Below are 27,316 nucleotides of genomic sequence, written 5' to 3' on the forward strand. Positions count from 1 at the left end.
TTGTATAACTACCTAAAAATATTAAAAAATAAGAAAGTTAGAAAAATTACTCAGATCAAATTACAGGTAATAGAGCTTTTCTTGTTGTAGTAAGATGATATTGGATCTCACGACTTTACTCTGTGTGTCTTTACATTTCTTCTATATTTTACATTGGATTTGGGTTGCATATACACCTTCCTTAAGACTCCTTTTAGGAATTTAAATTTTTGAATGGATATATATATGCATGTGCCTAATTAATCTTGCAAGTTGAATTATTTTTCATGTTTTGGTTTTGAAAGCTTCCTGTAAGAAATGGAATTCACGAAACATTCAGCAAGTTTAACCCAGCCTTCATTTTGAAATCACCTGATATCAATTAGCATTCCTCCAGTTTGGAGCTGATTTATGATGCCCTTGTAAGGCCCTGAAAATATGAAAGCAGAGAAGCAGTATTTCAAAATGCAGCATAAAATCAACAATAAAATGTATATTTATAACCTGAAAAGTATGATTTCATCTTGGAGAATTACCAACCCAATAGCAGTAATAAGCATGATTTTCATTGTTCCATATTGTACTTATTAAGTACTTCAGGGGACTTGTGAATAAATCAAATTGTGGGATCAGTTTTGGATATCCGAACATATTTTTAAATATTGTAAAAATGTGGAAAAGTATCACAACTGGTTATCATTTATTCATGCTTTCCAAAAGGGTTTTAATCACAAGCTCATTCTTACATCCTCCTACAAGCTGGACTGAGGCTGGAATGACCCATAAAATGAATCCTCTTTATAAATGTAGATTTAATATGGTCATGAGATAAGATTAGACCTTTCATACACCCCATTCAAATGCCACAAATTATCTGTGTAAAAGTTGGAGAGCTAGGTGATTTGGAGTACGTGTTACTAACTGAAAATTTAGGGTGAGGTGCATGCCTGCTTTTGATTAGAAATTTTAAAAATCCCATTTTATTATCTTTAAGTAGTTGTACAAATGAGTTGACAGTTAACAAAGCCATTTATGAATACAATGCCTCTAGATCCCTGTCACTCTTTCCAACATTCTCACCCCTCCCTCCCAACCCACCCCTGAATTGGAAATTTTAATAAAATTATTCATTATGGGAAGTAAAGGCACTGAGTTGAAATGCATGGTTGTGCTGTGGTTGTAAAAAGTTGGCTTCCACCAGTCAAGTCAATTCAATCCATCTAACATTTGTGTCAGCCACTGTGTAGTTCAGAGACCACAAAGTCAAGAGAAAGATGGGCTTGGAGGCATGGCTCAGTTGTTAGAGCACTGGCCAATGGGAGAAAGTGTCAGGTATTGACTTTGAGTTCCAGTTTTGGACCTAAAACATAAAAAGGAGAGAATAGTTTGTGAAATCTCTTGCTAGCATACCCACCAGAATGACCCCAGCACAGGGACTTCTTTTTTTGTGTGTGTGCCTACCTATACTTTCTTTTTTTAATGTAAATTTTATTATAAAGGCGATGTTCAGAGGGGTTACGGTTACATAAGTATGGAAACAAGTACATTTGTTTTTCAAGTGTTATCCCCAACCTCATTTTCTCCCACTTCTGTCCCCTCCCCATTCCCCATTCCTAAAGTTCATTTCCAACATAGAATCAAATATCACTGAGGAATTAGTTTACCTTTTGTCCCACTGGTTCTGTAATTCATCTTGTCTTCCCCCAATCAGATAAACTTATATACAGACAAATGGTACAGAAATTGAAAAAAAAGAAGTGACAATAGGGAAAAAACCAAAGGAAAAAAGAATGCAAAAAGAAATGACTGCAGGGGCTGGGAGTTTGGCCTAGTGGTTAAAGTGCTTGCCTAGCATGCATGAAGATCCGGGTTCGATTCCTCCGTACCACATACATAGAAAAGAAGCCGGAAGTGGTGCTGAGGCTCAAGTGGTAGAGCTGTAGCCTTGAGAGAGTCCAAGGACAGTGCTCAGGCCCTGAGCTCAAGCCCAGGACTGGCAAAAAAAAAAAATGACTGCAAACAGTACAATTAAAAAAAAAAAACAATGGGGGGGAGGAAAATGGGGACCAAGACATGTGAAAGGGTATCAATGTATGGGAATTAATGCACCATCTATCTGGCAAATATCATGTAACCCTTCTATTAATTACAATAAAAAATATATGAAAAAAAAACAAGCTCTCATTTCCATTGCTTGGAGTTCATTTTGAGAATGGATTTCTTAAATTTGGCTAGGATTCTGAACCTATGACTCTGGGTTACAGCAGCACATGGAACTATGGCTTTGCTTGGGCAGTAGGGGTCTGTATTCCTAACTACTGTAAGTCATTCTAGGTTAATCATTTACCGTAGTCATTGAGGCTAGTTGGGTTAGTAGGCAACACAGCTGGTTTGACCAGAGAGGATTGGTTACAGAGGCATCTTCAAGGCATTCTATGAGGAGGACAAATAATCAAGAGGAAGAACCTCAGGACAACTAAAGATTCTGTAGATGTGCTAGATATGAGAGAGCCTCCCAGAGTTGGTAGGCTGTGGAGGGAGGTGGCCGTATGGCTGTTACTCTCACTACTGAGAGGGCATCTCCGCTAAGCTTCTCAGTTACTTGCCCATGCTGGGGCCCTAATGCAATGAAGGGAAGGCAGGAGACTCACTGAAGGTTATGGGACAAGCATACTGTTTTGTATTGAGGTCTGCTCAGGTTCATCCTGCTCTGCTCTGTGTCACCACCCCATTGGAGACTCCCCAGCTCTGCCTACCACGATGTCATGTGGTTCTGATTAACCAATGACTGGCTAGGAAAGCCTTGGAGAAGTAATATAAAGTTGGGTGAATGACTTATCACATGCTACCTTTATTATCAGACATTAATTAACTGTCTTGTTAGAGAGGTACAGACCTATGACATAGCAACTTTTGCCCAAAAATGTAATCCTATATCATTTTTGGTTTTTGTTTTGTTTTTGTTATTTTTATTTTTGGTCAGTCATGGGACTTGAACTCTGGGCCTAGGTTCTGTCCCTTGAGCTCTTCAGCTCAAGGCTATCCCCCTTACCACTTGAGCCACAGTGCCACTTCCCCTAATATCATTTTGTATTTGTACATGATAACAATAAGAGTAATGGCTTTCATTTGTCAAGTACATATTCTCTAGGGAAATACTGTGTCAGGTATTTCACATAACACCTGTATTTTCTTAATTAATTTGAGCCTTACCATGTTCTTGTGGATTAACTATAATTGCATAGAATATTTGAAATTCAAGGCCTAGAGAGTTGGGTTCAATTTGTTGTTGTTGTTGTTATTATTAATGGGGATTGAGTTCAGAGCCATGGGCCTGTTAGGTAGGTACTCTACCACTTGAGCCATACTACCAGCCTTTTTTCTGTTCTTAGTGTTTGCACAGGAGCTCATGATTTTTCTCAACAACCCTCTCAGTCTACAATCCCCCTGTTCCCCACCCCATTCTGTGTAGCTGGGGTTATGAGCATGAACCTCAACTAGTTTGAAATCAAGAACTAAAACCAAACTGGATGCCCATAACTCATGCCTGTAATTCTAGTTACTCAGGAGGCTGAGATCTGAGTAATGTGGTTCAAAGCCATCCTGGGCAGGAAAAGTCCTCCAGGCTCTTATCTCTGATAAATGACTAAAAAAGCCAGAAAGAGAGCTGTGGATCAAAAATAGAAAAGACGAGAGCACATGGGACTAATGGTGATAATTATTGTCTCAAAAATTTTTCATTTAGGAATAATCTGTGGTAGATCATACCACTAATGCTAAGTACTTGGGAAGCAGAGTTCAAGGGGATTGAAATTTGGAGGTTGGCTGGGAAAAAAAAGATCAAAACAAACAACTCCCCCCCCCCAAAAAAAAACCCTCAGGAAGACTTCTGCTTGAACCAATTAAAGGCTCAGCATAGTGATATATACTTGTCATAACTGCTATAAAATTGTAAATAGTAAAAAAATTGTAAAAAGTTCAGGCCAGCTCAGGCAATAAATGAAACCTGCTTATAGAAATAATGAAAGCAAAAAGGCTGAGGCTATGGATCAAGCAGTAGAACACCCAATTATCAAGCATGAGGCTTTGAGTCCAGACCACAATACTTAAAAAAAAAATCTAAACAAACAGAAAACACTCCAGCTATCAGTTTGAGCTTTGTGGCATGGCTTAGTGGAAGAAAAAATAATGTTTTCTGGGAAGAATAAATGTTTGAGAGACCATTAATAAAAAAATATTCATTTTTAAATGTTTTAATTGTCTTCTCAGTAGTCCTGTACTTAAGATTAAAGGCCATGAAACTCTTATCGCCAATAAATTACACAGAAAAAGCTGAAAGTGGTGCTGTGGTTCAAGTGGTAGAGCTTTGCTGGAAGTCTTCATGAGACCCTGTTAGGTGTGTGACCTTGAGTTTGTAGTGAGGCAGTGAGGAAGGAGGCAGGGGCCCAGCAAAACCTCAGTGGAATAGAAAAACTAAGGAGGAACAGGAACTGGAAGCCTGGGATACCTGGGGTTATCGGGAGGTTATTTTCTGAGTCTAAGAAATGAAGGTTGAATCCACTTTACTGATGTTTCAGAAGATATAATGTGTCTGCACTAAGCTTGTGATTTTGAGGCAGACAGGAGGCTGACACTAGAGATTCGTGTGTGTGTGTGTGTGTGTGTGTGTGTGTGTGTGTGTGTGTGTGTGTGTGTGTGTGTGTTATTTCCTGCTGTATCAGTGAGGATCCTGGAAGAATATACAAGAAAGATGGGAGAGTGTTGGTGTCTAGGATGCAATTCAGTCTCAGACACAAGAGTAACTGTTGCTTCCCTCTGCGATTACTGAGGGCCAGAGCTGTGTGTGATCGCTTCAATGCAGTCTATTTCTGGGGATGTTTTATCTTCATTAGGTGGTAGCTGAAAGGAGAGAGGGTATGGTGACCCTCAGAGGCAGACAGCTCTCATCTGCTCTCATTCTGTTCCCCCTGTGAGATTTTTAAAAGAAGGTCTAGTACTGGCTCTCTTCCAGTAGAAGGGGAAGAATGCCTAGTTTTCCTTAACTTCTAGAAGCTCTAATGCTTGTCCTTGACTGGCAATGTTTAGGATGAGTCCTTGGGGGCTATTGCTAGGTGGTTAAATGGCTTCTAGACGGTTTGGAGGAATCAGGGTCCCTGACCAAGCCATGTGGTCGCTTTGGTCAGAGCGGCACTACGGTTTTTGTTGGTGTTGTTGTCATCTGTTTTCTGCACTGAGATTCCTCTTTACAGAAAGAAATGTATGAAAAACTTACTGAGCCATATCATCCACAAAGGGAGACTGTTGTTTCAAGCCATAAGACAAGGGTACAATCTGAAATTAAGAAAAGGAAATCATGGAAAATACATTCCATCAAAGAGCTGAGAAATTATAAAAAGGAATTTTAAAGGATCAACAATCCACAGAGGGCACTGGTAGCTTATGCTTATATTCTTAGCTACTCAGGAGGCTGAGATCTGAGGATCATGGTTCAAATCCAGCCCGTGGCAGGAAAGGATCAGGAGATGCTTATCACCAATTGAACACCAACAAGCTAGAAGTAGAGCTAGGACTCAAATGATAGAGGGCTAGCTTTGAGCAAAAAGGCTCTGGAACAGTGCTCAGGCCCTTAGATCAAGCCTCCTGATACACACACACACACACACAAACAAAGGAAAGAATAGATTCTGTGAAAAAGATCATGTTATGAGAATCAGAGAAGAGCAATACTAGTCCATCCTCAAAGAGTATGGGTGTAAGAACTGGCTTGGCTGCATCCTAAAAGGTAGATTATTATTAGATTATGATTGTGAGATTATTGGTACTCCACAAGTGGAGCTGTGGGTTAAAGTGGTGGAGCACTAACCTTGAGCAGAAAAGCCCAGGGACAGCACCCAGGCCTTGAGTTCAAGCCCCACAACCAAAGACAAAAAACAAAACAAAAGGAAAAAAACAACAGACAAATCAGAAAACTTCTGAGATAAACTTGGTTGGGAACATGGGATACCTTGAATGAGGAAGTAATGGGTAAAAAAAGGAAAATACAATCAATACTAATATATAATAAATGAGAATGTATGCAAATTCATATATATGCAAATGACTGCAGTGATAGGGCGGGCCTTTGAAATAGGACTGCAAAAGGAGCATGCTTCAAGGGTAAAGGGATGAATTGAGTTTCACACCTATAGAAGAAGTCCCTGAAACAGATGAATACAAAACAGGAAGGCAGGGAAATATGAAGCTTAGTGCAAGGTAATTGAGCAAAATGACTAATGTACCACTGAGATAGACAGCAATGCATCAATCCACATACACAGGCCAAGCTGAATATTTCATCTTGATTGGAACAGCAGTTTATATGTATTTTTTCATTTTGAATTTTTCTCTATTAACATTGAATGACCTAAAAGAGCAGTGAGACATCTTTTGATCTGTTGGATAGTCCAGACTTTGTTATTTTAAGATTGTACAAATATAGAGGAATTGGTTTTGTTTGAAAATGGTTAGTAGTATTTTAAAGCAAGGGTATATTAATCAAATATCTGCTTTTCTTAGAAATACATGTTTTCTATTGAAATGAAACTTCTGTCCCATTGACTTTGAAAGGGGCAACAAGAAACTTTGGCTAGACAGAATTTTCCGTGGAGACAACTCTGAGAACAGAAATGAAATTGGTACTTGATGATAAGGTTAGTTCTGGGGATAATGTACCTTCCCTTCGGATATGTGAATGTGAGTGAGTGTGTGTGTGTGTGTGTGTGTGTGTGTGTGTGTACACACTGGAACAATTCTTTTAAAAAATCATTCTCATATAACTTTGTGGCTGAATCTTTATATGCCTTATGATCATTAGAACTTAATTCTCAAATTAGTTTTGTCTACTTTACATACATGTCACTACATGTGGCTTAACACCAATCTACTTTCCTGCTTTTGCTCTTCTTGGACCTGCTATTGCTTCTCTGGACCAGACTTCCTCCTCTTTACTAGATTCTGGTGCTGAAGGCACCTCTTCATCTGGAGACTGGACTGTAGTTGTTCACCAAAGAATGACGTGTCGATGATGATGATGATGATGATGATGATGAAGCTGCATTTCACAGCTGCAGATCCCGAGATGCAGTTCTCACTCCTCCATTCAGTGAAAGAAGTGGTAGGCCAGGCACAGGAATTGGATCTGGTCTCCTCGTTCAGCAGTGACATTCAAGGTTACTTGTTTCATAAATCCCTGTGGAAGCAGTGCTTTTGATTTGTGAGCATTTAACACATTATGTGATTTCCTCCCTTGTGTCTACCATCATCTAGTCTGCAGACCTTGTGGTAAGAAATTAGCAGCCAAAGACAAAGTCATAGCAGGCTTTTGGGCCAGCAGATGAATCCCTTAGGAGAGCCATTGTGATAAATCCTTCTTCCATGACTCTTGGATTAATTAGGATATCATAAACCTTTATCTTATCAGAAAAGAGACAATCCTGGACTCTATTGTACATCTATTTTTTCCAGTCCTGGGCTTGAACTCAGCACTGAGTCCTTGGGCTTTCTCAAGGCCTAATGTTCTACCACTTGAGCCACAGTATCCACTTTTAGCCTTTTTTATGTATGTGGTACCAAGGAATTGAACCCAGGTCTTCATGAATGCTAGGCAAGCACTCTACCACTAGGCCAAACTCCCAGCCCCTTTTGTATATCTTTGAATATTCTTTAGCCAATCATTCAACTTTTATGTCCCTAAAAAGAATATATATATATATATGTATATGCATATGTATTCAGTGAGCATCAGTGATGAGATAATATATACTGGTTGAAAGAGATACTTATATGCCTTATAATACAAGTTATATAATTTTGAGAATTGTAGTTCTTGAGTTAGTTTTAAATGTCAAAAACTATTATGGCTCTCACAATGGCTTGAAGACCCAGGAATCTGTCAAAAGTTTATGTAGATCTTTGAGGGGCCTGAAAGGTCAGAGTTTGGGCTGAAGGACAAGTGGACATAAGATAGGGACTAGATCAAAAGGAAGGTAGGTGTGGTCAAGGGAGTATGAGTAAAGGAAGCTGAGGAGGCTGAAAATAAATCCCCTTTGATGTAGAAACAGACTTCTTTAGGGAGATGGAGAGCCCCCTATCAGTTAATAAAATACCAATGAGAGACAGAAGGGGAAGTACCTGGAGGATTCCCATGATGAAGTATAAATATTGCCAGTGGCTTCATCTCTGTTCTGCAGTGTTTTCATGAGTTGTTACCAGAACAGGAAGAAAGCTGTATCTGGAAACCCAGAGAGCTCTGAAACAATATTGGCTGTTCTTCTGCCCGTAGGCTTAACGACACAGGCACTTAGGTGTTCTTTGGATAATCAGTTTCTTCTTTGATCTAGTTTTCTAGCTTGTGATGTTAAAAATAAATGAATCTGGAGCTAGGCACTGTGGCTTACACCTTGGAAAGCTAAGAATGGGAGGCTCGTGGTTCTAGGCCAGTCTGGGGTAGACAAGTCCATGAGACTCGTTCTCAGGGCTTAGCTGGGTTCAGTGGCATGCACCTGTCAACTTTAGCTAACTGAGAGGATGAAATGGGGTAGACTGTGGTTCCATATAATTCTAACTGAAGCTGGATCCAAAACATAGGACTGTGGTTCCAACAACTCTGAACAGCCTAAAGTAGGCAACACTTAGACACACTTCTAGTGGAAGATGAAATCCAATTCTAAAGGTATTTAGTGGAAAACAGGGCTGGAGACATGGCTCAGCAATAGAGCGCCAACCTATCAATCACAGAACTGAGGCCAATTCTTGACATTGCCGTTTTTTTTCTTTTTTCTTTTTGGTCTGTTGTGAGGCTTAAACACAGGGTCTGGGTGCTGTCTCTGAGCTCTTCAGCTCAAGGCTAGCACTCTACCATTTCAGCCACAGCACCACTTCTGGTTTTCTGGTGGTGATTAAATGAAAATAAGAGTCTCACAGATTTTCTTACCTGAATTGGCTTTGAATGGGGATCCGCAGATCTCAGCCTCCTGAGTTGCTGGGGATACAGGTGTGAGCCAGCAGCACCTGGGCTTCCCTAGGATATTTTTGTTTCTTTATTTTTAGTGCTGTACTATGGCTTGAACTCTGTACATCATGTTCTTGCATGGCTTGATTGCAGCTGATATTGTACCACCTGAGCCATGCCTCCAGTTGGGTTTTGTGTTAGGTGGAATCTCAAAGACTTTTCATCACAGGTAGACTTTGAATTGCCATCTTCCAGATCTCAGTCTTCTGAATAGTTAGTACTGCAGGTGTGTGCCACAGGTGTGTGGCTCAATGTCCTGTTGATTCCCACTTCCATTATGGCTAGGGTTGCTGAACATTTGTTTCTTTGTGTTTTTCTTTTTTCTATTCCTAGGGCTTGAATTTAGGGCCTGGGTGCTGCCCTGAGCCTCTTTGTGCTCAAGGCTAGTGCTCTACCACTTGAGCTACAGTGCCACTTCCAGCTTTTTTGAGTAGTGTATTGGAGCTAAGAGTCTCAAGGGCACTTTTCTGCTCAGGCTGGCTTCTTTCCATGATCCTCAGACTTCAGCCTCCTAAGTAGCTAGGATCGTATGCGTGAGCCACTGACACCCAGCTCATCTATTTATTGGCCGTTTCTTCTTTCAGGAGTTGTCTGTTAAGTTCATCTGGCCATTTACTAATTGAGTCATTCATTCTCTAGGAGTTTAGTAATTTGAGCTCCTTATATTTTAATCATTACTCACTTGTCTGATGTATAGCTAGTAAGGAATTTCTCCATATCTGCAGTCTGTCTCTTTGGCTTAGTGATTATTTCCTTTATTTGATGCAATTCCATTTATCAATCCTTGCTCTTATTTGCTGAGCTATTAGAGTTCTATTTAGGAAGTTGATGTCTGAGAAGAAAAAATGTTAAAATGTGATTATTATTAGAAAATCAGTGGAAATGACAGAGTGTGTTCTCTCATTTGAAGTCCTCTTTGCTTTGGCTGTTTTCCTTCCTATTTCTCCTGCTCCAGATTACCTTACCTATCTTCTCTCTTGCTCTCTCCTCAACTTCTGACCTTGGTACTTTGGGACTTTTCTTTTTCTCCTTATCAGTCCTAAACATATCTTTTAACTATCCCCAGAACTCTGTTAACCCTGCCTCCTAATCTGTCAAACTCTCAGTGGGTAAACAGGCCTGGCTCTGAGCCCAGGCTGCTCTGCAGAGTTCTGTGGACAGGCTAAGGTAAAGCCTGCAATTTGTTCCTCCCCTTCAATGTGAAGCACTGAGTCCATAGCCATTAAAGGAGCCTCCAGAGATGGTCATGGCCAGCCCAATGGGGCCAGCACCCATTGCAGGCCAAAGGTATTTGGTTGTCTGGCTGTTGGATGTTGTCTTTGTTAAACATTACAGGCACAGGGGCTGGGAGTTTGGCCTAGTGGTAGGGTGCTTGCCTAGCATGCACGAAGACCCAGGTTCGATTCCTCGGTGCCACATACATAGAAAAAAGCAGGAAATGGTGCTGAGGCTCAAGTGGTAGAGCTCTAGCCTTGAGAAAGTCCAAGGTAAGTGCTCAGGCCCTGAGCTCAAGCCCAGGACTGGCAAAAAAAAACAACAACAACAAAACCCAAGAAACATTACAGGCACAGTCTGGCTACCTTTCCCATGGCAGAGGTCATTTTTCATCTCCCCTGAGACAGCTGGTCCACATTCAAGACATACAAATGAGTGTGAACCAGAAAATACACTGTAGACTCAATTGACTTAATCATCTAAATAACCTGAAAACTCCAAAGTTGTAATTTATTTCTGTCCAAGTGGAAAAGCTAGAAGGCATGGGACTGAATTTGTGAGATGGGCTTGGGCCTCCCTTCTTACCCTGTGTGGTTCTTGGGCCTCCATAATGAAATAGTTCCTGATGGCTCTAAGACAGGTATTGGGGGTCATGGTTGGGCCATTTAGTGGAGTTAACTGGCTTGGGATGTTCATGCTATTAGTTCAGCATCTCATGTGGTACAGCAATGGTTCCTGTCTTGTGCCCTACCTTAACACCAAAGGCTTGTTAGTATCTTGAGTTTAGCTTTCTTCTGAGGAGAGGCCTCCAATTCCCTTTAGCTTCTCAAGTGATTATCTGTTCTTATTTTTGGTACCTCTTTTCTCTCCAATTTCTCTTGTCCTCTAGCAATGAGTACTTAGATCCTACATCTTTGGGTTTAAGAAGTCCCAAATCCAAACAAGATGAGGGAGGGGTGGGGTGGAGAGAGGGAAATGGGGATCAAAACATGAGAAAGGGTATTAATGTTTGTGAAGTAATGCACCTTCTATCTGCTGAATACAATGTAACCCTTCTATTAATTACAGTAAAAAATAATATGAAGAAAAGAAGTCGGAAATCTCCTGTAATTCTGGATAAAAATGAGATATAAAAAAATTGAACATACACACTCTCAGCTTAATTTTAATTATGTTCTAAAATCTATGTGTCAGTGATTGTATGTAGAGAATCCCTTCTTGAATACTGATTAACAGATCATTTAAAATATGATGTAAAAATCAATGTTCATAAAATCTTAAAAAAAAGAATTTAAAATTTTAATTTGTCAAGAGTCAATTCTGTGCTGGGTGCTGGTGGCTCACACCTGTGATCCTAGCTCCTGAGAAGGCGAAGACCTGAGGATGGCTGTCCAAAGCACGACGTTGTTAATGGGAACACCATGAAAATCATCATTAGAGAAACGGCAAGTGAGGTTCATAACTGGAGAAAGTGTGCACATGTACGAATGCTGCAATGATCTGGGTATTGATCCCTCCCCAAACTCACAATGAGTCCTAATCCCCAAAGTCCTGTGGTCATGGAACCTGGAAATGTGGCATCTGGAAGGTAATGTGAGCTAAATGAAGTCATGAGAGTCAGCTGCTAAGATGGGACTCGAGGCTCTGTAAGCAGAGGAAGGGAGACCCGAGCTAGCACTCAGATTTGTCTCCCAGTAGGCCTGGTGGTGAGCCTTTCCATGCCATGGTGTAGCGTGATGGACCTCACCAGATGCTGGGCAGATGGTCTGGGACTTCCCATCCTCTAGAATTATGAGCCAATCAGGCACCAGGTCATTTGTTATAGCAAGTGAAAATAGGCTAAAGCAAATTCCTGCTAGTTCCTACAGGAAATTAGGAAACAATTCAGAGGGCAAAGTGAAGTACGGGTGAAGAATAATTTAACTCTGGGAGGCTGTGATTATCAAGACTGAAAATAAGAGCACGTAAAATGTGAAAGAGAAGGAAATCATATGGAGCTTTCTTCTGGCTCTTGCTATCTGTTAGAACTTTCTATAATATGGCCCAAGTTGGGATGCTTGGGACTGGAGTACAATTGTGATGAATATTTGGATATTCTCAGGAGAGGCTAATAACTATCAGACAAAACAGCAAAAATGGGCACATTATTTAGTAGGGTGAAAACGAAAGACTAAGGGGGAGAACTTAATCTTACATAATCAAAAGTTCAAATGTAGTTAAAAAGATCTTTTGTATGAAAGATGTCAACGAACTGATCTCTCTTATCAGAAGGAGATTAGCGAATAGAGAGTAGACGTTATAACTTTCTGGCATGAATGTGGACAGCTCTGAAAAAGATATGGGCAAAGAACAATTTATGCTCATGTTGCTGTAGGACCCAATGAGCAAAATTGTTCTCAATCAGATATCTGGAAAGCAAAAAGCTCTCTATCAAAAAATGAGTAAGACTCTTGTAACTATATCATTCCATAGAGGAAGTTAAATATTATCCTGAAATTCTTTTTTTCTTTTTTCATATATATATCTATATTTTACTGTAATTAATAGAAGGGTTACATTATGTTCACCAGATAGAAGGTGCATTACTTCACAAACATTGATGCCCTTTCTTATGACATGGTCCCCATTTCCCTCCCTCCTCCCCTCACTCATCTTGATTTCCCCTTAAAACAGTTATAGAATGGGTATTCCATGAGCCTGCTAAACATCAAGCCAGTGCTGCATATCCAGTTTTAGCCAATTAAAATGTAAGAATATGCTTTTATTCCAATAAAGGACATATATCAATTACTTACAGTCAGAGTTGGCAAAAATACTTGTAAGCATTGTTATTGTTATTATTTGTAATGATGGGGCTTGAACCCAGGGTCTCTATGAAAATTATATAAAAGTCCTCAACATTATTTTAAATTGAAAAATTATGAGGTATAATATAACTTTCAATATAGATGAGTAATGAGGATGACCAAGTCAAGTGAGTTAACAAAGTCATTACTTCATACTGTATTTTTCATGTTGAGATTATTAAAAATATATACTCTTAGCTATTCTGAAATGTACAAATGCTGTTATCGACTAGTTATCTGCTGTACACTAGGCCTGAAATTGACTCTTGGTACTCTTTTGACTAATAATTCCTACTCAGCTTCCAATGGCCACTTTTCTACCAGTGAGCTTACCCTTTTAGATTCTACATAAAAGGAGATCATCCGTCCAGTGTTTCTATACCTTGCTTGATACTATTCACTTCTGTTATCATAAATGAGATTGCCTTCATTTTTTATGATCAGATAGTATTTTATGTGTATTTATGCCAGTTTCCTTATGCCTATTGTGAACAATGCTGTGATAAACATGGGAATTCAGATACTCCTTCCACATGCTGATTTTCATTTCTTTGAAGTATGTAATCCAATCAGTTGTTTACCAATAGAAAGATATTTACTATGTTCCTATACTGGAATATTATATAGTCACGAATCTGAAAGAACGTTCATGTGCCTCAACAAGGACTAATAACAATTATTGTTATTGTTATTTTGTTAGCATCAACTGACAAATACAGTATCAACTATTAAAGAACAAGTCACTAAAAAGAATATTACTATAATCTACCATTGTAAAGTTCAACTATAGACAAACACTTATTTAGGTGTAATTGCACAAGTGGTAAGCGTCATAAATTATGAACACTGAATATGCTGGTTACCTCTGTGGAAGAGGAAATGAAGGACCAGGTGTGATAGTTCACTTCTATAATTCCAGCTATTCAGGGAGACTGTTATCCAAGATCTGCCTCGGTAAAAGGAAAAGACCCTATCGGAAAACAAATAATTGAACATAGAAAAGGCACAGTTCAAGTGGTAGAGCACTTGCTAGCATGAGACCTAGAGCACCAACTCCAAGACTCTAAAGAAAGAAGGAGGAAGAAGAGGACAGGGAAGGGAAAGAGGAGAAGGAAAAGGAGCATGAGGTGCAGGAAGATGGAACGATGTCTAAGTGGCTTTCTAGCCCATGCTAGAAATAGGTGGTGATTGTCTATTTAAAAGTAAAACCCCATAGGCTGCCTTCCTCTGTATAGGTCTAGATAGCATTGCATATCCATGTCCAGGTCAAAGATATGTCTCTAGGAAAACTAAACATGTAAGCTGGAACTGGTTTGAAACTATCTGTCCAGTTGCAACATTCCTTAGACTACACTCTTTGCCAGAACCATCAGTTTCTGTTCCTTTGAAAACAAACCTCACACTTCAGATCATTTGTAACCAAATTACTTGAAGATGATTTTGGTAAACCCCTTTTTCCATGAGGTCTTTGGAAAGAGTATTTATGAGACTGTTTAAAGTTGTTCTCCTTCTGCCCTGCCCAATCCCTTCAGAAGGGGTTGGGAAGATCCAATTTTTCCAGGCTTGGGGCCTCTATTCTAGACCCAAGGTCAGCGTCTATTTGTATTCTGTGGACTTCAAAGGTTATATGTTTACCCTGAATATTATTTGGTAGCAGTTCTCTTGAGCCTTGGGCAATGGCAAAAACCCAGGGCATCTCATACCCAAAGCTTCCCCTCATGAAGCACTTCATTTTCACCCATGTGCTTTCAGTTCAAAGGTGACCCTTCACCAAGCCTTTGAGGGGTTGGTACATGACTTGATGTTTGTGTCAGTGACCAGATCTTCCACAATTCCTCTAAACAAATGAGGGTTAAGAGCTAGAAAATGTGTGAGGTGGTAAGGAGGCCATTCTCAGAGATTTGATTCTACATGACCAATTTTCTTTTTGTCCTTCCTTTCTCCACTTTTTTCCTCCTCTTCCTCTTATCCTTCCCCTCCTCTTCCTCCTCCTCCTCTTGCTTTTTGTTTCTTACTCTTGGTGTGTGGGGGAAGGCAGTGGTGAGATTTGAACTGAGGACTCTCCAATGGCAGCCATATTCTCAGCTCTTTTGTACTTCAGTCACCTTTTGGATAGAGTCTCATACATATTGCTTAGGGCTTGCCTCAGAGCCATGATCTCCCAACCTAAGCCTCCCATGGAGCTGGGATTATAGGTGTGAAGCATGGTGCCTGAGCTTACCAAGGGTCTACCAACCCAGGGCCTTGTGCCTGCTAGGCAAGTGCTCTATCTCTGAGGTATGCCACCAGCCGTCACTTGTCCTTTCTTTACCCCTTCCTACCTCTGTAATCTTTAAACCTCGCAACAATCCTTCCACATCTTGGTACACTGCAGTGATGTCTTTCCTTGGTCAGCTGGGATATGGTTTTAAATGACGTATGTAGACCTACTTCACACATCTGGAGAGGAAGGAGGTGGAATTGTAGGTAGCGCCTTTGGGGTTCAGGAGGCCTGAGTAGTGTTTGTATTTTCCAAAGATTGCTGCAAGGACTTAGCTAGCTCTCCACCTGCTGGTTGAGAGTCCTTGGCGAGTAACCCTTGTATATTTCTGTCTGAACACTATGCTCCTTACTGTGGGATTTGTTGTTATGCTGGCAGCAGGAACAGTGTCTTCATTTTCTCATAAGGGACGAGACCTTGCCTCATGATCTTAGGCATTTCTTTTTCTTTCTTTTTGTTTCTGTCAGTTGTATGGTTTGAACTCAGGGGTTGGGTGCTATCTCGCTTAAGGCTAGCACTCTACCACTCTGAGCCACAGTTCCACTTTCGATTTTCTGGAGGTCAGTTAGAGATGAGTATTATGACCTTTCTGCCTGGGGCTGGCTTTGAACTGCAACCCTCAGATCTCAGCCACCTGAGTAGCTACCATTATAGTTGTGAGCCAAACGGGCACCCAGCTGATCTTACATATTTCTAGAGGTGAGAAAATGTAAACTTAAGACCCATGTCCTCACTCACCACCGCATCAGGCCCAGTTATGACCTGAGGCTGGACAAGGCTGAGGAAGCAATGAAAGCATGCTATACTCATCAAAAAACCAAGGTGAGTAAAGATGGGAGAATGGGCTAGGTAAAGCATGAGTGTGGGAGAGAGCTGGGGAAAGGAAGAAAAAGAGTCAAAACCACAGTTCTGTTGCCTTTGAGGCTTTGTGTTCAAATATTATAGACATTATTTAAGCAAATATTCTAGTAACTTTGGGTTATTTGCTTAAATAATGTCTGCATTATGGGACGATCTTACCCATGTACATTTATGTACTTACGTGTTGCTTAGTGCTGGAAATAAATTTTGAGAACTTCATTGTTATACAAAAAACATCACAAAATGTCCTTACACATCCTAAGATGGTTACCATGCCTCTTACCATACGCTAAGCAAGGGACTGACTACCTCAGCGCATGCAGTCTTGGTTGACTGATGGGATTAAATGGCACGTGACTATGCTTCCCCAATTAACTTGAATACTTGTCTGGTTGGGAACAGTTTGGGAATGAGCAAGTTGGAAGAGCTTTTGTGTGCTTGATTGGGATGGGAACACAGTAATCCAACAATCCAGAAACTCAGAAGAGGAGAGCGAGAGGGCTGATACAAACCAAGCAGGGATCACTGGAAAACCACCCCAGCTGCAGCTGATGTCTCTTTCCTTTCTGCCAACCCTGCTGAAGGGGCTTCTTATCCAGGTCCCTCTGAATGTAGAGAGCTCCTGACAGTGGAATCACTGATGCCTGAGGAAGACCCAGTGTGTTTCTAGGGTCTCCTTCTGTTTTCCAGCCTGATGGATTTTGGCTCTCCTTTTCCCTCTTCAGAGGCCTACAATCTGCACCAAATGTTTCACATTACTCAGTGTGAAAACCCTCCTATTCTTTCAGATTTTTTACAAGTTCATACATCCGTGGAAACCCGATATTCCATATTTCATTCTGCTTTGTGGCTGTCGTTGCGAAGGATGCAGGTTCACAGGCAACAGGCCTCTTCTGGCTTTGATCAGCTTGACCGCAACTAATTGTAAATGGAGAACAAATGAAAGAAATATTTACAAATTTCATGGGAATTCAGGCGGGGCCTAAGCCTACCCCTAATACCTCCATTCACAGCAAATGTTTATTGAATACATTGACTCTACTGTGCATTTCAATATTTATATAGTATTAGGTTTTAGCTTGTTCTGAGAGGACCCAAGGAGTTAGTAAAACGACCTTCCTCTTTGCTTTTTCCTCTCCCCCTCTCTTTAGCAAACTTCCTTTCTTCTGTAAAACTATGGCTGTAAGAAGGGGAAGGAGGGAAAAAAATAGTGAGTGGTGGTGGAATGCTTAAAAAAAAAAAACAAAAAGACCGTAAAATTTAAAACAAATTTTGAATTGCATAGTTGAGTTGGGAAAAAAAATCAAGTGAAAATGTTCAAGAGATTTGTTCAAAATAAAGTCATAAATGTCTAGAGCCAAGTTAAACAGCTGTTGGGTAGGGCAGGCTAAGGCTTGAAATGGAGCACCAGCTAAAAGCTGAATACTCTATATAATTAATCAGCAATTTGTGCCTGGCTATAAAGAAACACACATAGCTCAGTTGAAGAGTTCAAATGTGGACCTCTCCACACCTAAATCCACATTTTCAGAAGAATTTCGTTTTGCTCGCACAGGAATCAGAGTAAACTTTTTGTCTTCTTCCTGGGGGTGTGTGAAATGAAGCCCTTTATGGCTGGGAGAGGAGGTCAGCTAATCTTCCTTTCAGCTCACCTGTCTTCTGGAATGTGCTGGATACCAGATCAGACACAGTCTTCCTTCTCCTCCTCCTCTTCCTCCTCCTCCTCTTCCTCCTCTTCCTCCTCCTCCTCCTCCCCCTCCTCCTTCTCCTCCTCCTTCTCCTCCTAACTGCTTCACCACCAAGCAGCTCAGATAGGTGATGGTCCAGATGCTGAAGGGCAAGAGAGGGTCACGTCAGTCCAGAGGGCTCTTTTCCTATCACCTTCTTAGATGGCAAGTGCATCTGGGGTCTGCCTACCTCAGCATAATAAATGCTCTAACAACTGTTCTTTTCATCCCCAATGGTTCACATCTGTGTCTGCTGTAACCAGGGCCTGTACTTCCCCACGTCATAAAAAGTCAAGCCAGGTTCTGTTATCTGTGGAGGCTGGCTTAACCTGCCAATCCCCACCTTTCTTCCCAGACATGAAAGGCAATATTCAAGGATCATGCAGATTAGAAAGGAAATGACCCCAAACAATCCTAAACGTATGATAGAGAAAATCCAAGGCACGAGGTGGGAGTGAGTTCCTTAGGATGGCAACTTGGCTGCAGCCAGTGCAGACCAGAGAAGGGGGAAGTTGGAGGAGAAAGTCAAATCTCAAAGCTGATGGAAACTCCTGACAAAGTTTCAGGAGCATTTTTATGAGTACACATTTCTTTTCTTTCTTTTTTTGGTCAGTCGTGGGGCTTGGAAGCTGGGTGTGGGCACTGTCCCTGAGTTCTTCAGCTCAAAGCTACTGCCCTACTCCTGAGCCACAGTGTCACTTCTGATTTTCTAGTGATCACCTGGAGATAAGAATCTCAAGGTCTTTAGTGCCTGGGCTGGCTTTGAACCACAATCCTCAGATCTCAACTTCCTGAATAGCTAGGATGACAGGTGTGAGCCACCATGCCCAACTAGAGTACACATTTCTTTATAAAACAAAATATTGGGGCCGGGAGTTTGGCCTAGTGGTAGAGTGCTTGCCTAGCATGCACAAAGATCTGGGTTCGATTATTCCTTGGTACCACATGCATAGGAAAAGGTCAGAAGTGATGTTGTGGCTCAAGTGGTAGAGCTCTAGCCTTGAGAAAACCCAAGGACAGTGCTTGGGCCTAAGTCCAAGTCCAGGACTGTCCTTTGAGGAAGTCATTGACTTTAATTAGACCAGGAAGCCTTTTTCATGAACACAAACATTGTAAATCAGACATGGATTTAAAAATCATGGTATTTCGTGTGTGTGTGTGTGTGTGTGTGTGTGTGTGTGTGTGTGTGTGTGTGTGTGTGTGTTGATTTTAAAGGAGTCAGAAACTTTTGTCCATAAAGGTCAATAGTTTTGCCATCCACTGGTGGCTTATGCTTAGAATCCTAGCTAATCAGAGGCGAGCTCATGCATACAGTCTGAGAAACATTATCTAAAGTAAGCCAGCAAGAGGCAGAAGTGGAGGTGTGGCACAAATGGAAGCATGCCATCTTGAGTGGAAAAAGCAAAGGGAGTTTGTGAGACTCTGAGTTCAAACCTCACTATTAGTACAAAAGAAATATCAATTTTTTTTAACGTTTCAACAGCTCACCTTGCAGTTTCAAGTATCTTTTTTGTTAAGCTAATCTAGATAGGCCTTGACAGATTGTCAATATTCTTGTTTCAAAAAATTCAACTGCTACTTGGTATAGTATATATACATTTTTGTTTATATGAAATAAGGAAAGGAAACAAGATGATTGAGAGGGGGTGGGGAGAGGGAAATGGGGACAAAAACATGAGAAGGGGTATCAATGTGTGAGAAGTAATGCACTCACTACCTGACGAATGTAACTGTGACCCCTTAACATTACCCCGGCAATAAAATAAAAAATTCAACTGCTGGCACTTCTTAATATCATTATAAAAATTGCAGAAACATTGTCAAGTTATAAATATGGAACTCTCTGTGTAAGTACATCATGATGAAACCTGTAAAAAATCCACCATGGTTTTATATAACTGACTCTGTGTGCTAATGAACAACTGGGTAACATTTTAGTTCAGGACAACCCGTGTATTTGATTCTAAGAGTGGAGTGATTTGTCATGTTTTATGAATGGAGATGAGTTTTAGTATAAAAAAAGAAATAGCTTCATTTCACACATGTTCTACTTAAAGACCTATCTATTAATAGTTCCTTAATCATTTTATATTATGATATATATGATGACATAGAATATACATATAGTATGCTATATTATGTGCTATAATGTATTATATATAAGATATAGATGAACATAAAGATTACCTTTGTAAACATATCAATTTAATGATGGGGGCGGGGACATTATGGGAAAATGAGCATCATATTTATAGATATTTTTGTGAGTGTTTCTGCCATAGACCTAGTCTTTAAAGTCCAAGGAAAAGATATGGCAATAGCTGGGCGCTGGTGGTTCACGCCTGTCCATCTAGCTACTCCGGAGGCTGAGCTCAGAGGACTGAAGTTCAAAGCCATTTCAGGCATGAAAGCCTAGAAAACCAGAAGTGGTGCAGTGGTTCAAAGTGGTAGAGTGTTAGCCTTGAGCTGAAGAGCCAGGGACAGTGCCCAGGCCCAGAGTTCAAGCCCCTGAACTGACAAAAAACAAACAACCTCCTCTATAAGATTAAGATCCGGCAATAAATAATTTAGTCTTCTAGATCTTGTCTGTAGAGAGTTTCCATATGACAACATCAGTGAACGGTACCCCATAGAGACAATCATGATGTTACTGCTCTGATGTAATTTACTGATAGGCAGTATTCTCTCTCTCTCTCTCTCTCTCTCTCTCTCTCTCTCTCTCTCTCTCTCTCTCTCTCTCTCTCTCTCTCTCTCTCTCTCTCTTCCTCTCCCTCTCCCTCTCCCTCTCTCCCTCCTTCCCTCCCTCTATCCCTCCCTCCCCCCCTCATTCCCTAAGAATTGATATTTCTTTTGAATATCCTTTTTTTTTCACTCAGGGCTTTGGGAGAGTATGACATCATGTTAAACTGGCTCCAGGTTGAATGAAAGAGTATAGGACTTGAACTCATGTCCATAGATCAGTAAAGCTGAGTTGGGCTAAACTCAGTATCAGAGTGGTCCCGTCTTTCTCATTTTACTGTCTCACCTCTCGTCCCTAGACATTCTATCTTTTCTGAAAGACTTTATCAAAAAGTTCTCGTAGAAGCCCTGCTTACCCATCAGTGCAATTATTGGTGATAAGATTGCAGGCTAGGGATGGGGTGGAAAGAGGTGGGAGGGCAGAACACAGGTTAGAGGAGGATGGACTGCCCACATGCAAGCAGCTGTTACTCTCATGTGGTCAATTAATGGGGTTCGGCATCCTGCTGAGTAAGATTATGACCCATAGGTTGAAGGGGCAGGAGGCTATGGCAGTTAAGCACTTTGATTTTGGAATCTGAAAAGCCAGGTCATGTTATGGGTGTCATTTATTAGCTGTATGAAGGACAAGTTTCCCAACTTCTGTCAACTTGGGATTGTTCATGTATTATAGAAAATGGTGGTGGTTCAGTAGTAGTGTCTACCTCATAGCATTGTTTTGAGAATCAAATGAGTTAAAATACAAAGAATGTTTAGAGAAACACCCAATAACTGGTACATAAATGCTGGCTGTTTTCCCTATTTCAAGAGTCAAGGTATAGTTTCCTTCCTAAAGCATTCATTAGACATCTGCCACCATTTTAGAAACAGAAATGTTTGCTGCAATTAGATTTTCTTATCCTCTACTTTTGAGGCTCACTTGGGTTGTCTATCCTACTTATTTCTACTTGGCATCCAGGAGGTTCAGCTATGTTTTCAAGTAAATAATCTATTGGTTTCATAGGAGTTTTAATTCAACACTGTAAAAACATATATTAAATATGCACTTCCTCCTTTCAAGACAAAGGAGGGAATCTATCCACAATGCAGTTTTGTAGAAGGAAGCTCAAGTAGAAAGATCTGCAAACTTGCCTTGGCTCTACAGATATTCTTGGATCAGTTTTTTTTTCCAATGTAGCTTTTCCAAGAGAATAGCCTGTTCTAAAGGTGTTGATCAAAATGGTACAAGTGTTACCCTCCAAGTGCAATGCTCAAAAACAAAATCAGAACACATGTTCATTCCTATTGATTAGTGGCAGTCGCTCAAGAGATTGTGCACACTTGTTGGGAGGTGTTATTTATCTACTAGGAATTTGTCTGGATACATTTTCTTCTTTTATTTTCTGGACATATTTTCTACCTGTAATTTGAGCTATGAAAACAGTTCTGGGTCTAAGAGTTCTCAATGCCACCAGAATTTAAACCACAGTTTAAAGAAGAAAAAAAAAAAGAAAAGAAAACAATGGAAGCCTGTAGCTGACCAGCAGTTCTCTTTTGCACAAATGACTAACATTCATGGGGTTTTATGGGACTCTACCTACATTAAGCTGGAGGTGGCCAATCAACAATGGATCTCTTTATTTATACTGTTTTGACAAAAGACAAGTGACATTTCTCAGACCCCCTTTTCATGTAACAGTCTGCCATGAAATACATTCTACTCTTTTTACCTTGAAGAGCTGGGTTCTATCAACTCCATCATGGGGTAGGTTTTTCTGACGACAAATGAAAACTGACCCTGTGGGGACAGGAGTGACAATTTGGTTACCAGACAACCTTTTGCCCCTATTTCTGGATTCTTACAGCAGTTTCATCTAAACTTAGGGAAGAAAAAATAATGTTCATGAGCAGTAGGTGATATACCCATGTTTTCACAAACTTATACAAGAAAAACAAGAAAGTATGCCTATATCTTCTATGCTAAGGATTAGGTATTCCTGCAGCGAGTAGATATATAATGGTAATGGGTGGGTTTAAAAGAGCAGCTGGTTATGTGCTATGATGTGGCTGTGTTTGGATGCATGTATGTTTATGATTACAGAGTATACACATCAAAGCCTTTCTCACTACACTGTGTGGTTATAGAATAAGCAAAGTTCAGGCCTATCATTGTGAGCCTGTTGCTCCTAGAATAGTGCTCCTATACACTAGTACTAGTGAGAAAAGGAAGCCTGCTTAACAGTATCTTCTGTGTCATAGAGAGTCCCATGATACCTGATCTCATGATTTAATTGTCCTGGAATGTATAGTTTAAATTAGATTTGCACCTTTTCCTCCTGCTTCTTTCCTGAGCACTGAGAAATGACAGGTTTTGATAAATGACGCTGTTGAAAATGGACCATCCATTTTACAAATGGTCACAAAAGCATTATAAATATGCAGTAATTATATATGCTAATACACACAGTGTGCACATTTAGGCTTTCAAGTGTAAATGTTTAATATGCTATAGAATATCTTTCTGTGGTTACATCTACTATCTATGGAAAAGGAATGCTAGTTGTAATCTTGGAGAAATTTCAATGAAAGTGATTCCAGATGCCATCAAATGGAGAACTTCATAACTAATACCCAGCAGGCCAGATTTTGACTGCAACTGGGCTCTGGTTATATTCTCTCTCTTTCTCTTTCTCTCTTCTCTCTCTCTTTCTCCCTCCCTCTCTCCCTCCCTCCGTCCCTCCCCCCCTCTCTCTCCCCTCCCACCCCAACTGCAAAAACCATTACAAATTTTGAAATATTTGGAGAAAGGTATTCACCTGTGAAGCACACTGTTGCTCAAACCATCCTTATAGTCAAGGTAATTAGCACATACTGCTCTATCAGAAATGTTCTTCTATCTCTTTGTAATTCCCCACTTCCTGTTTGCAGCCTCTCCCACACATCATTTGTTTTCCTTCATTACAAACTAGCTTGTATTCTCTGTAGCTATACATGTAACTTTGGGGGGGGGTGGTATTTTTTTCACTCAGAATAATTACTTTGAGATTCACCCAGCCAAAAGCCACCATAATGGCAAAGGTTTTCTCTGTTGTTTGCGTTTAGAGGTTTTGTAACTTAGATACCACATTAAAGTATTCACTTTAAAGTTAAGTTTGGTGTTTTGTCTGAGGTATTGATGGGTGCCCTTTTTTTTCCCCACATGAATTGAATTGAGCTTAGCCACACTTATTGGAAAGGCTGGCTGTTGTTTTACCTCTTATCTGGCTGTGTGCTCTCTGAGTCTGGACAATTGTGGAGCTCAGTTCCTTTTCCATTCCTCACGGGCCTCTGTTCCTTCCTAACTGATGTCCAGGGTTCTGCAAATCACCATTGTATCTGTGTTGTATTTTTCTTTGTTTCAGGTGGAAAGCAAACCTACTCCTGTGGTTTTGTCTTCATAGAAGCAGGAGGTCTAAGTTGTTTTTTTTTTTATCAAGCAACGCATGTATTTAACTTATGCTAGCAAAAAAGGTAGGAGACATTGTCTTCAAATGTAGATTTCTGACCTCTTTTTAAAGAAAGAGGTGAGGATCTGGCAAAGCAGTTGCTTGCTCCATACAGTGGGACAAAAGTTGATTTTGGAGATGTAGTGTCTCCCTTCTCTCTTTGGGATATGAGGTCCCCGGTTTCTCTCAGCTCATCTCCAGTGGGTTAAATCAGCCCCCCCCAACTTTTCACTTTATTTAGTCAGAAGCACAAGGACTTGGAATTAGAGCATGGAATCTCTCAAACTATCTGGAACTGCTCACAGACATGGAGAAGCATGTCTAGTTGTTGTGGAGCTGTGCAGTCTGAAGTCTGAGGATTTTCTGGCAGGTTTAGAAGCTCAGCAACCATAATCCATGCTCTTGTCTATACCAAAAAGAATCTGTGAAGTTTATTAAAATTTATGTGTTGCCATCTTTGGATAGCAGACACTATGGCAGGATTTAGCTCTTGCTTAATTTTCTTGAAGAAATTACTCATGCAGCCAAATCACCTTTTGAGGGTTATGTTCATTTTCTTCTCATTAAATACATTTTCTGAAGCATTTATACTGAGTGTTGCAATCTCTAATAATTCCCACGATAAGCTCATACTGAGAGGCCTACCATGTAGACAATGTGTTTTTAATAGTCCTCATGCATTCATAACTTTATGACAAGACAGTATTAAAGATACTGATACAAAAATACATTTTGAAATAATTCTGCTAGTTTAGGAAACTGCATGATACAAAGCTATGTATACCATTCTTTCACCTTTAGTCTCGAGTCTATCACTAAACTATTATGTAGCATGTAGGAATCAGGAATCAATGAAAACACCCACAAAACATTATGCATCATATAAAGCTTATATGAGCAGATTTAGTAGACAGGAATGTACTTTGAAAAAGGAGATTCAATATTTTATAATATTCATCTCTTTATCTTGGTTGATAGATCTGATACAAGTATACATTAGGAAGAATATTAGCATTTGATTTATGGTCTGATTTTTCTTCAACATAGATCTGTACAAAAGTAGAACTAAAAGTAAATATGATAGTTTTTTGATGTTACCACAGCAGATCATTAGTAATTTAAAAGTAAAAGGAGCTGCTGAATTATAAATTTCATGTTTACAACCATACTATCCTTTATGGAAGCGGCTTTATTTTGCTTACAAGAGATGGTAAGCTGCCTATATAGTAAGGAAGGCTGCAAATGATTCCAAAAGCCAAAGGAAGAGCATACTTTTATTAATACAGAGGGAGCCTGAGAACAGCCGGTCTTGGGCTTAACATGCCCAGGGAGTAGCTGTCAGAGAGATCTGCAGGGTATATTTTTAGGTATTATAGAGCTGATTGTCTTTAGGGATAACATACTTTATACACATCACTAGCTAGTAAATTTGGCTATGTTCTCAAAGTAGCATTGGACAAAATACCAAGGTTCTTTTTCTATTTATTTACCTTCTTTCTATTCAATCCTCTCCCCTGCCCTTTCTAATCTCCTTCTCTACTTCAGTTTTCCATTAGTAATGTCTTGTGGGTTTAGTCAAAGGCAAGAATAACCATCATGGACAGAGGGACAGAGTGAGAGGATCAACTCTAAAAGTTTTTAATGTCAAAAAATCTCTGTAAATTTTTGCTCAGTCACAAGTGGACATACTGACAATGGCAGCAATTGAGGCCTTCCACATTACATTGTCATTCTAATTCAAATAGCAAAGGTGTACTATTTTATTTTATTTTATTTTTGTTGGTTGAGGGCTTGAATTCTAGGCCTGGGAGCTGTCCCTGAGCTCTTCAGCTCAAAGTTACCACCCTACCCCTTGAGCCACAGCTCCACTTCCAGTTTAATTGGAGATAAGAGTCTCACAGTCTTTAGTGCCTAGCTTAGCCCTGAACTGCGATCCTCAGCTCTCAGACTCACAGGTAACTAGGATTACAGGATTGAGCCATCACTTCTGGCTTAGCTCAGCTTTTGTGATGGTGGCTGTCTCTACCACTTGAACCAGCCTTCCAGTTCCAGGTTTTTGCTGGTTAATTGGAGATTAGAGCCCCATGGGGATTTGTGTACCTGGCTGGCTTCTTTTCTCTGTCCTCAGATCTGTTTCCTGAGTAAGCATAACGGGTGAACTGCTGGCACTGGATTAAGATGGGTTCTCTTGCATTTCATGAGAACACATTACATCCATCTAGATTGTGGTGAAAATGGAACCAAGTTTCTTTATTTTTCTTTCAATCCTGGGTAACCTTTTCTTTCCTGTCACAAATGCCCACTGGTATTATTAACCAGTGACTCTCCAACCCAGCTCCATGGCAAATCACCCAGACCTGCCTGCCCTTCAAGCTCTACTTGAGTTTGATAAGGCTATAAATTCAGCATTGGCACAGGAAGTTGAGAGCAGAATCAATTTCAGAGGCTTTCTGTGTACATACAGATTCTGTGATAGGGTCTGGACCTTTGTATTGAAGGAGGTTGAATTCAAAGAGGTGGCAGAGGTCATTCAAGTGAATAAAGTCAAAGTTGGCGCTCTAGTGGTTATAAATAAAATGTGCTGCCAGTGCCACAGAATGAATAGGTGGGAAAAAGGATTTTTTACAATGCCACCATCTGTCTTTGGGCATCACTTTCTGAAGAGCAACATAGAATCTACATACTTCTAGCACTCATTCTAGGAATGCTGAAATGCCAGCAGAGAAGGTCAGTAGAGGAAAGCTTGCAATTGGCGTCCTTACATGGAATGTTTCAAAGTCAAGTCATTGCCTTTGTATGAAAGCATTAATGGAGGCATTTACAACTCAGTTGAACAACAATGGGTTGAGCTATAAAACTAGAAAGATGGGAGTGGTAGACTGAAAGAAGCTTATATTAGAGTTAGACATCTGTTTTTGAAACCTCCTTCTAGTTTTAGCAACTGTAATTTTGTTAATTGATAAAGACTATTAGGCAGTGGCCATAACAAATTCTGAGTGAACATTTACTTAGAGTATTGATTATTTTTTAAAGGGCAAGCCTATGAGTAACAGTGGTATGATTACACATTCTACAAATTATAAATAGGAAAAGTAAATATAACTGGGGAAAGCTGACAATCGTTTCTATTTTAACTTTCGTCTAAAAAATTATTATCAGGGTGATGCATAAAGAGG

Source organism: Megascapheus bottae, chromosome 3 (genome assembly GCF_031878675.1).
Source record: "Megascapheus bottae isolate mThoBot1 chromosome 3, mThoBot2.hap1, whole genome shotgun sequence".
In the NCBI taxonomy this organism is placed as follows: domain Eukaryota; kingdom Metazoa; phylum Chordata; class Mammalia; order Rodentia; family Geomyidae; genus Megascapheus; species Megascapheus bottae.